An 11,049-nucleotide genomic window follows, 5' to 3' on the forward strand; every position below is an offset into this window, starting at 1 on the left:
TCCTGTCACTAGCAGCCTTGAACTGGGAGGAGGCTCCCTCCATCATCTGTGGAGCTCACCTCTGGGAGAACACAGCAGAGGAAACACAGCTCCTAGTTTCTACAGAGCTCACCACAGAGAGAGAGAAAGGAGGCGCTGACCTGTGAGTCCCCGGCAAGTGTCTACCACGATGTTTCGCTACTTCATAACTTGTTTACTTGTTCGATGGCTTCCTCCCCAACTCAATGATAAGCTGTCAGGGTCAGGAACCTGTTTGCCTTGGGCACCACTGAACGTCCAGCACTCAGCATAGCACCTGGTACAACACACTCTGGTTAAACCTTGAAAGAAAAAAGCAATGTGGTTATGATCTGCGTCTTCACACAGAAATTTCTGAAATTCATCTGTTGATGGAAAGGATTCTTTTCAGTAGCTTCAAGACATATTCTCTGTATATCTCTATGCAAACATGAATCTTCCCCATTTAAAACTTTTAAAACAATAGAGTGCAAAATAATGTCAATTGATAACTCATAGAAGTACTTTTGGGGGATTATTTTATAATATTATCCTTATTAATGGCCAACTTAAATCTTTTTTCATGTGGGAGATGTTCTGAGGTACACACAAAGAAACAGTAGCTGATTAAATTTATCCTTGCTCAAAGGACAAAAACTCATGTTTTAAAAATCTCAAAATGATTCTCATGAAGTGGAACATGGAAAATTAACCACACTGATTAAGTTAATATCTCAAGAAAAATGAACCCTTTAATTTTCTTGGACTGTTTAGCATCAGAACAAAGAAATATCTTAAGCAGCATCTTAAGAGAGAGATTTCTGGCATTGGTTATACACCGTACTGGTTTAACAAAACACTGTAGTGGCCATTTCTCTCCATTCTATTCTAAAATTTCAATCTAATTGATTTTGAAATTCTGTAGTCAACTCTTATTGAGTTCCACCAATAAAGTCAAGGTTACTTTTCTCAAATTTATCCTAGACAGCCTGCATCACCTATGCCGAGGGGAATATGTGTGTCAGATTCTGAGACATCCAGACATAATGGTGGAAGTACTGAGCTTAACAGACATGAATTTCATCCTCAGTATTACCACATCTTATAAACTAAATTTGTTACTTCAATTTTACTCTTCCTATTGAACTAAAATATGAGGACAATAGTCTATTGTTAGAATTAAATAAGGAAGTCAGTATAAAGAAATTTTTAACTGCAAAGAACTTTACAAAGTTGGGCAGTGATTGTGGTCATCTTTACCAAAACTCTATGAATTATGACACTAGCTTAAAGGATTTATGCTCATAAATTTGTATGAGGTGTTAGTGGTGGAATTATTATTTCCCACTTTTAAGGCTTTCTTCCATTATGACACTCCTGGCCTCTTGCCACTGTCTTGTTCTCTTTGCTCTAGGTGAATTGGGATCACTAATCAGATTGTTGAGTTTGGAGAAAGACACATGGCCCAAGTTTCTTGGTACTACACTGAGTGCTGGACATTCAGTGGTGCCCAAGGCAAATGCATCTCTGGTCCTTAGAGCTTATAATTGAGTTGGGGGGAGGCAAAGCCATTAAATAAGTAAGAAAGTTACTAAGTAGTGAAACATTGTAGTAGATACTTGCTTTGGACTAAATTATGCCCCCTACCCCAATACTTACATTGAAGCCCTAACCCCCATGACTATACTGGAGATAGGGCTTTTGAGGAGGTGACCAAGGTTAAATGAGGTCATAAGGGTGGAGCCCTGATCTGATGGAAGTGGTGCCCTTCTAAGAAGAGAAAGAGACATGGGACATCTCTTCTCTGTCATACATGGGAGGACACCGTGAGAAAGCCATCTGTGAGCCAGGAATGGAGTTCTCACCAGAACTAGATCATACCAGCACTCTGAGTTCAGACTTTCAGGCTCCAAGACTGAGAAAACACATTTCTGTTGTTGAAGCTTCTAGGCTGTGGCGTTTTGTTATGGCAGCCTGAGCTAACTGAGACAGTACTCTACAAGGAAAGCGTAGATTTATCTGAAAGATCATAAGGGGCCTGCTTTAGATTGGGAGATTGGGGAAAGCCTTTTCAAAGGGATGGTAAGGCTGGACTTGGAGAATGAGTAATGAGCAGCTGTGGGCATTGCAGGCCGAGGTCACAAGGTTAATAAAGATCTTCCCCCATTTGGATGGCCTCTGTACCTGTGAATGTATGTTTCAGCAGAATAACATGTTTGTTATCTCTGTTTGGAAAGCTTTTCTAGTTCTTACCATGACATCACCGCATGATTTGTTTCAGAGATGCTGTTACACTGAAGAATAATATGGGAGTTCAAATAGGCCCCAAATCAAAGCATAAACCTATCAGAAATATCCAGAAAATGCATTGTTTCCAACAAGGTTTCTAGGCTTCAAAGTGGATGATGTCCCATAAAATTTTCATCTGAGTTAATTGTCCAAATGTGTTAACTTGGTCTGTGAAGTAGTTTTCCAAAATGACTTTAATCTGACCTTGGAAACCAGTCTACATCTACAAGTCCTTTCATTTTCATTTATGTGAGACCTAAAAGAAAGTCTTAATGTGTAAGCATCTTTAATTCAAATAAGTTCTTATGGTTATTTTACTGCTTAAAAAGTAAATTAAGCACTGCATCTGATGCTTTCAATACAGGAAACTCTTAACAACAGAAAACCTTGGTCTACCTTGTTTGTTGCAACTACAGCAGATTTTGATTTTTCTGTTTTCTGCATATGTATTTTCTGATGCTAGGTATTGCCTTATTTATGTGAGCATTTCCAAGCTCTAGGCTGGTTATAAGTGCATGCTGAGAGTTTCATGAAGTTTTATTGGCATGTCCTTTTTAACTTAAAAAGTGTAAATGATATGCAATTGTCTTTTAAAGTAAAACATAACATATTGATGGTAGAAAGGTGAATTTTAGGTTTCTATATCAAGTAATTGAATGATAAGCTTTGGTACCATTGTTGATAAATATGGGTCAATTTTCCTTTTGATGAAATTTAAAGATATGCTTTTAATTTATGATATGATATCTTGTTGTTATGTTGTGATACTTTTGGTTCAAAGAGACTGGGTGACAAGAAAACAGGCAGGGAAATGAGAAGTAAGGCGGTTGGTCCCATTTGTCCTGCAGCACAACAATCCACGGAGCGCTTCTGGGGGATGGTTGGAATAAAGCTTCCTAATTAGGAAAGTGAAGAAAGCCACAGCCTGTGATCTGGATTTTATGAAATAGTATCTCTCTTATCGTTCACAGAATAAGCTTTTCCGGTTACATACACAATAATTATAGTCCTGTGTGATTTGCCTGAAAACTATTAAGATCATGTTGTGTTTTGGGACCTTTCATTAGAAACGTTTCGGGATCATTGACTGTGTAGCTAGACTGCCAACGTTAGAATCCTGGCTTTGGTGCTGACAAGCTTTGTGGACTTGAACAAGTTACTTACCCTCTCTGGACCTCATTTCTTCACTTGTAAAGTGGAGATAATACTACTGCCTGCTTAATAGTGTTCACTGAAGATCCGAGGCTTTATTTATGTAAAGTACTCAGAACAGTAGCCCACATGTTGTTAGTGCTCCGAAAGATGTTTGTTCAATACATAATAATGGACATTCATATTAAAATACAAATGTGTTACTATAAATTACAGGCAAAGGATTGAAAATCTTTATTAAGTGCTCCTAATCATTGAGTGGAGTTCATGGGAGAATAGTTCAAATCCAAAGCTTCTGATTTTTAAGTCTGTCTGCCATATGTGTCCCTGGTTTCTTTCTAATTAAGCTTCATAGATTTAGAAATTCTCTGCTACAGAGGGCTGGAATATAAGAAAAGTTAAATATAGCTCTATAAAGGATAAAATCAAACATCTTTAAGGAAAGCTGACCTGTATGTGTAACATAAGGGCAACCCCCAAGGATGTGACCGGCTGCCTCGCTGTGAGCCATTGTGATCCACGTAGAAATGCATGTGATCCTCTTCTCCGAGAAGGAACAAAAAGCTGCAGTGGAAACAAAAAGTCCGGTTCATAGCATAAGGACATAAAATTAGCCATGTCATTGAAATAAAGTGAACAACTCCTTGCCACTTAAAATTCCTTTAGGAATGAACAAGATGTAAATCAGTGACAAATAGATGAAATTATTTATTACAAACTACTTCAAAGAATACTTTTTGAATATGTGAATTAAGGAAGACTTTGAAAAGGTCAGAACAAAGCAGACAAAGACTTCCTCGGGCAGCCCAGACAGACGTGCGTTAGAGGGCTGCACTGACGTCCGGCCCCTGCGCCCAGACACCCGGAGAACCAGAGCAGGCGTCTGGCACCTGCTGAGCCAGACGGAGCACCGAGGCTGAAACCCCCTGCTGGGAGGCGTGGCTGCCTGAGGAAAGGACAGGTTCCTAGCTGCTCCCCTTGACCTCTGTCGCCGGTTTATGATATTATGAAAAGGATAACTCTATATTTCAGGGAGTTATTAGAATTCGTGAGATACCTAAAGGAACTTAAGGCGTTGAATATTACTATCACTGAAAATATGAAATGTGTAAGAAATGTATAATGATTCTATACACGAGTTGTGAATAGGTTGCCTTCTGACGTGTGGAAATGAACGTGTATTGACATTGGGTCACATCTCTGTCATCCGAGCCAATTCCTAGTTTCCTGCATTGGGGTAATAATTGACTTTGTTTCATTCTTAGCTGTTTTTTCTTAAAATCTTTGTCCTTCAAAATGTTTTTGGGTCTTTGGGTTTTAACGGCCACTAATTTTATAGGTTAGTACAGACTAGCGGACAAAAAAAGAGAGACAATTCAGTCTAAGTGGTGAGGAGCTGTGTCAGCAAAGGTTTCTCATATGTTACTTGACTGGGCCCATTAGAAAGCTGGGTAATGCCCAGTGCTGGCAGAAAGGTGTGGGTATGGAAACCCTCAGCCGTTCTGGCCAACAGCCTGGCACTATTTGGAAATATTAAGCATAAACACAGCTCATAACTCAGGAGTTCTTCTTCAGGGTCCATGTACCAAAGAAGTTCTTACATGTTCATAATGGGGCATTGTCATCGCAACATTCATGCATGTGTGAGGTGCCTGTGTGTGAGTATTCCTGTGGGTGTGAGTGTATGCAAGTGTGTATATGTGAGAATGAGTGTGAATGAGAGAGAGTGTGTGTGTGTGTGTGCATGCACATGTGATGAAAGATTCATCCAGGCAACCCAAATGACCAACATTGGGAGAGTGGACACATCATGGAATATATACAACAATCAGATACAAGGATTACTCAGAGTAAGAGCAATGTAGTTAGATCTTAAATACAAAGTATTTAGTGAAAAGTAAGAAACAAAGAGAACTTTATTTTTTTTTCAAAGAGAACTTTAAAACAGCACATTTACATACATTTGAAAATGCATGTGTTCAAGCTATAGAGTTTGGAAACATATACAGATAAACTCATTCTCATTAAACAATGAATAATTGCAGTGTTGCATGTGGCAGAGGGAGGGACAGGAGTGGATGAGCAGCTAAAAAGTAATAAATAAATTCCTACAACAAGAGGGCACCTTTGGACCCATGATGATAATGAGGCACGAAATGAGCACATGCACAGGCTAGAATCTGTAAATACATAAAATGACTGACGAGGGATTCCCAGAGGAATTGAGGTTTAAGATGGGTTTTGTGCGTGTGAGCAGCAGTTGACCAGGCAAAGTGGTGGAGAGGGAAAACTTACTAGAAAGAAGAGGACTCTAGCCTGTTCTGAGCAGTAGAAGCTGGAAATCAATGGTTTGAAGTCAAAAGTGCTTACCTTCCACAGGGGGTTGTAGGTCAGTCTGTGCAGGACAAGGGCGCAGACGTCACAGTGAATCTGTGAGATGAAAAAACTGAGAGGCAGGCAGGGTCTGCCCGATGCTGGACCTCGCCATCCGCGTCTCCATGTCTGCATGGGACTCTGAAGGTGATGGGGAGGATGTTCAACTAGACAGTGATATGATTCTTCTTTTTGTATTTTAAACCATTCTCTCTCTCATTTGGGGGACTCTCTCTCTCTAAAGCCAATTGAAGTCTCATTTCATCCACAAAGTTTTCTTAGTCCAATTCCTAGACAAATTGTATACAATCTCTTCTTGGGTACTTCTGCAGCATTTAGTACTTTCTTATGCACTTAGCTTATTCTTTCTTACAATTATGTGTCTTTTCCTTAATTTTCCTTTTGATGCCTAGTAAAGTAGGGGGCACATCTATAGATGGCAGAAAATGCCAAATCACCCAGTGTTAGTACAGGTCAAAAGAAGAAGGCAAGTACAGTGAGCATTAGAGGGGCAGAGAGTAAAACTGAAGGAAAATTTTATTTTCAAGGAGTGATTTTTGATCTCAAAGAGAAATTTCCAATCTTTGGAGAGTTATCTTAATCCTTGTGAGTGGTGCAGTCTCCATCCCTTGCATTTTCGTTTTCTCTTAATAGATGCGATAATCTGGACGGGAAAACGGAGCAACTGCTGAACTGGATAATAACACGACCTTCAAAAATGGAGAAGGCACATTTCAGACGTGCACTGAATCCTTCAGCCATTTGAAATGAAGGTTAATCCTTTGATTAATGATAATAGAAATTTGATGAGATAAATGTAATACGGGAAAAGTTTCATTGTTTCCTTGAATTCAAGTGTTTAGGTTACGTATTATGAAAATTTCTGAATCCCTACTTTGAACATTGCTGCTCAAGTAGCTTACAAATAAAATGAATGTTTGGTAAATCAATTTCTTAGTTAAATCTTTCCTTGCCAGCTCAACCACAGAATTTAGAAACAAATGTAAATTTCATGCCAAAATTTTCCAACAGATTTTGTTAGTGCGGTAATAATTCCCAAATAATTTGGCAACGGGCCCATGAAAATGTTTATTAGTTATCTGCCCATGTCCCAGAGTTCCACCACCTCTTCCTGCCCCACCTCTTTCTCCTCTAAACCTCCTATCAGCTCGGAATTCTCATGGGTTTTCAGTGGCTTTCTATCGAAAATGTTTATAAAAACTTTTGTGTCATTACAGTGATGTAAGCATTTTCAAAAATCCGTGTTTGGTCATATGTTCCTAGCAGTGATAGGCTTCTGTACAAGTCTTTGGAGGAGTCTAGTCCCATTTTACTAGACTCCATTTGCCAGTACAAAGGCAACCGTTGCCAGATTTAGTTCCAACAAAGTGGAGGGCTGCCCAAGCGTTTGCTTCATTTGGAATATTCTTGCAGTCAAATATTTACACGGAACCCCCAAATCCTCTGGCTTAAATCGTTTATATTATTTCCAACCCACTGTCTATTTACAAAACCATTTAGTTTGGATGGTGGTATAGACCAGGTCTAGTTTCTGAGGGGAAACAGTGAGCACCATTATTGGTCCCTGTTAAAACAAGATTAGCCAGCACATTGGGAGTTGTACAAACAGAAGAACACTTACCCATTCTAAAGTGTGCTTGTTTCTTCACAAATTTATCTTTGAAATACACTGAAATGCACTGTTTTTTGGGAATTAGATCTTGGAATGTTATTCTGAAAGTTTCCTGAAGTAGTGACTGATAAAGGCTACTCGGAACTGTGTAGAGTAATCTTAAAAGAAAGGCAAAAATTAGCTGTTTGGGAGCCTATGACAGAAATGTTAAAATATTTGAAAACTTGGATGAATGTAGAGAATCATATTTTAATTAAGAATCTATTCCTTTAAATGTAATTATTTCACTGATCCTGCCAAACCGCTCTTCAGATGCACTCTGTAAACAAGGATTTATTATGTGGTAGAAAGAACAATGTGTTTTATATAACCTTTTATTTCATGTCCTGGGTTAATATGATAGACAAGTTCTAACTATGTTATGTGCCAACTAAGAGTATAATTTCATTGATGAACTGCAAGAGTTGTTTAGGCTAATGCGCTGATTTAGGTAGCACTGCTGCATGAGAGATTTACAAGCTAAGGGAAGTTCTACGCTGAGGACAGAAGATCATGTCTAACTGCATTAAAGATACTCAATTACACACATTTTAAAACTGCAGTGAGCATGCCAATATATATCTACAAGCATTAAATTATATCCTGCCCATATACTGTTCATTCTGGTGCTATTTCCATTACACTGCCAACGAGCTTTGCTAAACAAGTAGCTGAATGATTGCTGCTCAGTCAGAACAAAGTGTCACTAAGAGATACTGTGTCTCTGACGGAGAGCCATTTGTCTGCACAAGGGAGATAGCAACCTTGGCTTTATGATTTTTCTTTAAAATGCTAATCAAATATGTTAATAGACAAAATAAATTTGCAAATTAATATTTTTAAATTGTGTATTTAGATGTTTAAACTAAACTCCCTTTCTCTTTATCTTGAAGAATTTTCTGAGTGCAATCATTTGGTCGTTCTTGATCTAGTCTCTTTCAGTACTACCAGAGTATTTTGCATTTGTTTCCACTTCCGTGTATTATCATCTTATAATTTTCTTAAATATATCTGCTCCCAGGTTAGATAGTTGAACTTCCTATTGCAGGAAATGGTAAATGCAACTTCTTATTTTCAGTTTAGTCTGGGATCTGGTGCATTGCAGAAATCTGAGATATGTTTCATAACTGTTGAATACAAATCACCTTGCAAAGCACAGCTCCTTCCTGCTCAAACATGCATATGGTGAGAAAAAAAACCCCATTAACTGCTTCACCGATTTAAATTTGATACTCTCTCATCCATTAATTTGTGTCAATGAAAGTAAAATAAAGTAAAGGAAATACTGATACTAGTTGGAGCTGCTTTTTTTGAACTCTCCGATAAATTAAACTGTGAAAGTTTAGACAGTGCAAGTCCTTGAAGCAATAGTTTTGCAAAGTCATTAAGTATTAGACCCAGGAAACTACATTTCTGCACAACAGTAAACTTGCTTCACTGATATGCTTAAGACGGCACATAAATATTATTCTTGGTCCCTTTGATAGCAGTGGAGCGCACAGTCCATGCCTTGCTGGCCTTTAAGCATTTTAACAGATATTTCCATGGATAAGTTTGCTTTTTTCTTTTTCTGCTTTATAAAACTTGGCACTTTTTAAAAATAAGAGTTTCCTCTTATTTTTTTGCCTTCCTTGTGATTTTTTTTTTAAACTCAGAAATTCGGGTTTTCACAAGTTCCCCTAGATGATTCTTCTTTTAATCAAGCTGAATAAACCCTGGACTAATTAACTCAAAACTCTCTCTCTTGTGTTTTAAATATGACTCCTTAATAGGTAACTGGCATCTATTATGGGGACAAAAGAGTGGAGGAGGAAGACAGAAAGAGACTGAGAATATCTCAAGCACAAACACAGTTGGTGACCTGCGACCTGTCACTTGGTTATAACCTTCCCGGAGGAGATGTAACACAAATGAGAAGCCTTGAAATGGTGCATATGCTCTGCCTCCTCAGTTCCACTCCTAAGAATTTATCTAAATCACTCACCATAAAATTATGCAAATATTCATAATTGAATATTTAATTGATGATATGAATACATCTTTCAGGATGTACAGGGGAGTCAGTTTTTTAAATAACAGTGAAACTTTGGAAACAATGTGAATACCCAAGCATTTGATTAAAGGAAATATGTTACAACAGTGCATTTCTCTTTTTTGATCCTGGAATAGGTTATGTCTTTACCCTCTTAGCATTGAGCTCTTCTTAGTCCTCTGTATACTTAATAGTCCTTTGTTTATATTTGTTTTTCTCCTTATATTGTAAATCCCATAGTGATGGAAACTGGGTTATTATATCTGCAATACTTAGAATAGGGTTTGGAACATAAGCAACTCTTAAAAAAAATGTGTTACATGATAAAGAGGAGCTACGCTGCTGGAAAATATTTATTATCTTGGAAAGTTGATGATATTTTCAACTGCTGAAAAACAATTATAATTTACATTATGTTCTTGCCTTAGGAAAATGGATTTCTGCATTAAAAACTTGGACATTTAAATACTAGAAAGAGAGTGTTACATTGTAGAGTTGTGTTTATTGGTAAATTTTGTGAAGTCAGGTATTTAAAGAAAAAGAAGAAGATCGGGCTGGGTCTGTGTGCGTGAATTCCCTGCACACGCTGGGCTTGTGTGTGTACTTTCACAGTTATCTGCAAACATGCTCTTTAGAAAAATTAAGACTTGATGGATAATTTGACTATATTGTTTGAGTAATAACATTAATGATCCCTCTAGAAATTACTGTCACCATTGCATTATAGAAATTACTGTCACCACTGCATTACCTTACCAGCTGCTCTGATGGTAAACATGGTTAATGGGATACACAGAACCAGTTCTCCAACTTTTTCTTATATGAAAAACAATAAACAATTTTATCCCAGGTACTATTAAATTACTTCCTGTGTGTGTGTGTGTGTGTGTGTGTGTGTGTGTGTGTGTCCGTGTGTCCTTTCTGAGCCTTTTTACTAAGTATGATTATCTTAATAACATTGGAAAGTCATCTTTCACCTGCTACTCATCTGTTAAAAGAGAAAACAAGTGGGACTATATCAAACTACAAAGTTTCTGCATAGCCAAGGAAACCATCCACAAAATGAAAAGACAAACTACCGAAAGGGAGAATATATTGGCAAATCATATATCTGATCAGGGGTTAAAATCCAATATATATAAAGAGCTCATACAACTCAGTAACTAAAAATAAACAATCCAATTAACAAATGGGTAGAGGACCTGAATAGACAGTTTTCCCAAGAAAACACACAGATGGCCAACAGGTACATGGAAAGATGCTCAATATCACTAATAATCAGGAAAATGCAAATCAGAACCCCACTGAGATATCATCTCACACCTGTTGGAATGGCTATTGTCAAAGAGATGAGATAACAAAAGCTGGTGAGGATGTGGAGAAAGGGGAACCCTTGTGCACTGTTAATGAGGATGTAAATTGGTGCAGCCACTAGGAAAGCAGTGTGGAGGTTGATGAAAAATGTAAAAATAGAACTACCATACGATCCATCAGTTCCATACGAAGAATTTTGCTAGTTATCCGAAGAAAGGAG

General features: G+C 37.8%; 1 long non-coding RNA gene across 1 annotated transcript in view; it reads left to right on the plus strand.

Annotated features, from left to right (window-relative positions):
- LOC116658281 overlaps positions 1 to 10,316 on the plus strand; it is a 28,242-nt gene extending 17,926 nt beyond the window's left edge. Inside the window, exons 3-4 of the long non-coding RNA XR_004313592.1 lie at positions 6,466 to 6,584; positions 9,256 to 10,316. This is a non-coding gene — a long non-coding RNA (uncharacterized LOC116658281). The remainder of the gene's footprint in view (positions 1 to 6,465; positions 6,585 to 9,255) is intronic.
- The last annotated feature ends 733 nt before the right edge of the window (positions 10,317 to 11,049 follow it).

This window comes from Camelus ferus, chromosome 2 (genome assembly GCF_009834535.1).
Source record: "Camelus ferus isolate YT-003-E chromosome 2, BCGSAC_Cfer_1.0, whole genome shotgun sequence".
NCBI lineage: Eukaryota > Metazoa > Chordata > Mammalia > Artiodactyla > Camelidae > Camelus > Camelus ferus.